This window comes from Echinops telfairi, unplaced genomic scaffold, assembly GCF_000313985.2.
Source record: "Echinops telfairi isolate 266 unplaced genomic scaffold, ASM31398v2 ScPeMD7_7424;HRSCAF=8462, whole genome shotgun sequence".
In the NCBI taxonomy this organism is placed as follows: domain Eukaryota; kingdom Metazoa; phylum Chordata; class Mammalia; order Afrosoricida; family Tenrecidae; genus Echinops; species Echinops telfairi.
This window is the reverse complement of record NW_022111324.1, coordinates 46244432-46247198: the sequence shown is the minus strand read 5'-3', so window position 1 is coordinate 46247198 and position 2767 is coordinate 46244432.

The window sequence follows — 2767 nt, the reverse complement described above, 5'->3', positions numbered from 1 at the left end:
TCCTGCCTTCCTTTCTACCCTGTGCCAGCCTTTCTGTTATCTGGGAGTCCTGTCATTGTCATGGTTAAGCCCTGGGCCACAACCTAGTTGTGGCTTTTGGTGATTGAATGAAGGAAAGTTATGATATCTGTATGAGCTCCCGATATAAAGATTTAAAAAAATAACATAAATAAATGTGGCTGCATCCTTGGCTGGTCACCCAAACGGTCAGTGCTTCAAACCCGGCAGCTGCTCGGAGGGAGAAAGATGGGGTGGCAGTCTGCTGCTGGGAAGATCTGCAGCCTCAGAACTCCCCGGGCCAGTTCTCCTCTGTCCTGCAGGGGCACGATGAGTCAGAGTCCACTCCACGGCCATGGGCTTGGTGTGGGTGCTTCTCAGGCCACTTTAATGAGGGCACCACCAAAAAGCCAGAGGAACCCCCATCTGGGATAAAGCCCACTACTTATTATTTAGCAGACATGGAGTGGATGTGCTGATGGACGGTTACCAGAGCTCTCTCCCGTGCCTGCACCTGATCCTCACTCTGCGAGCTACCCACAAAGAGGGGATGCCTTTCTCTTACCTCCCCAGGTCACCTGTACCGGAGAAGTAAACAGACTTGTCCAAGATCTCCCAGCTGGTCAGAAACCAAAGATCTGGGTTTCTGCCAGGAAGCCTTTGTTCTGTCCACTTGACCGGGGTCTTAGGAGAAAGTGAGCTTAGAGGACCGTCGAAGCACGACCAGCGCAAGTTCACTGCCCTGAGTGGATGCCAATTCGGAGCCACCCTCTAGGGCAGGGAACAACTGCCCCTGTGGGTTTCTGAGACTGTAGCTGTTCACAGGAGTAAAAAGCTCAGTCACCCTCTAGGACAGGGAACAACTGCCCCTGTGGGTTTCTGAGACTGTAGCTGTTCACAGGAGTAAAAAGCTCAGTCTTTCTCCCACGGAGCAGCTGGTGGTTTCAAACTGCTGACCTTTCGGATCGTAGCATCGTAGCCCAATCTATAATCACTATGCCACCAGGGACTCCCTGACACTTTCGTTCTAAGGGTGCTTCACTTCATGACAGCACCCCTCTCTGCATGTGGCCCCAGCAAGGGGGTTCACAGATATGAGCAGCACTTAGCATCTCTACACATTTCTTAGATAATGTTGCAAATGAAGACAGACTCTGGATCACTTAGAATGTCTTACATGAGGCCAAGGAGGCTCTGGTGGTCCTTTGATAAAAGTCTCAACATGTAGAGGGGAAACCGGCCAATGGACCTCATGTGTCTTCATCACTACCCCTATTGCTATGGCTCCCAGCAAGTTCCAGGGGAGCTTCCCATCTAAAAAGGAGCCCTGGTGGCATAGTGGTTACCCATTAGGCTTTGATCGTCAAGATCAGGAGTTTGAAACTACCAACCCGCTCCTTGGGAGAATGATAGGCCTTTCGACTCCCATAAAGAGTTACAGTCTCAGAAGCTCACAGGGGCAGGTCTACCCTGCCTTACGGGGTCACTATGAATCAGCATCAACTCCATGTCTGGGCACCAGACTTGTCCAGTCTCAAATGGACTGTGAAGAAAGGCCTGGCAATTAATCTCCAAATATCTGCCGGAGGTAGTGACAAACCCTGGATCACAGTGATCTGATGGACAAACAATCCTGAGATGGCCCAGGGCAGGTAGCTGTCCATGGGGCCTCTAGGAGTCTACCCACATCACCTGGCAATAGCAGCAGCAGCAGCAGCACAGGATGCCCACTTGCAAGGATCGCAGAAGCATGTTTTCACTGAGAAGATTGAGTTGTCAGCCTCAGGGGTCCATGCTACCCTTTGAGTCCCCTGGGGTTGTGTAAACAAATGTGCCGCCCAGACCCCTGGAGTTGCTTGCCTCAAGAACTGAAGGGGATGCTAATTTTGGACTTCAAAGTCTTCCATAAATCAAAGCCAGGCCCAGGGCAGAGCGTGGCATTGGAGGAGTTAACGCTGTAGCTGTGAGCTCCTGCAGCTTCAGGCCCTTGGTCTGCTAGCCTCCCTCCCTCCCTCAGAACCACGCTGCCACAGGAGATCAGCCATGGCCCCTGCAGTTCTAAGCAGAGGACCAGAGGGTGGGGAACAGTGCAGGGTGGAAACTCGCTTCTCCCCGGGTGTCCAGCTAACAGGAAATGTCTGGGCGGGTCCCGGAGCTGGGGACACCTTGCCCTGTGCAGCTGTCCTGGCTCCCAACCCACCCATCCTGACTTTTCAGCCTCCCCTAGGTCTGCCATCCCAGATCAGTGACCTAGAGGGAGCACCCCAAACTTCTGCGGGAGCGTGAGGCACACCTGCCTTTCAGACCAAACAGACTCCCTGAGGACCCAGAATCCTCTGCCGCACAGAAGCCCCCTGCAGAAGACCAGCCTTTGTGGACAGCACAGTGCCCACATAGGCTGACCGCTCTGCCTGTGGAATCCTTATAACTTCTGGAGGCAGCATGGCCAGCGAGTCTGCTTGAACTTCAGATGAGGAAACTGAAGTCCAGGGAGAAAAAACAAGCCCCCCAAGATGTTGTGGTTGTTGTTGTTAGCTGGTTAGAGTTGGTTCCACCTCAGAGTGACCCTGCGTACAACATGACGAGACGCTGCCCAGGCCATTGGTCCTATGTGTGAGCCCACTGATGCAACCACTGGGTATATTCTTCTTGTCAACCGTCTGCCTCTAGCTCCCTGGCCTCGACTTTACCAAGCAGGACGTGCTTCTCCAGGCCCAGGTCTCTCCCGACAACATGTCCAAAGTCTCGCCCTCTGACCTCTAAGGAGCAT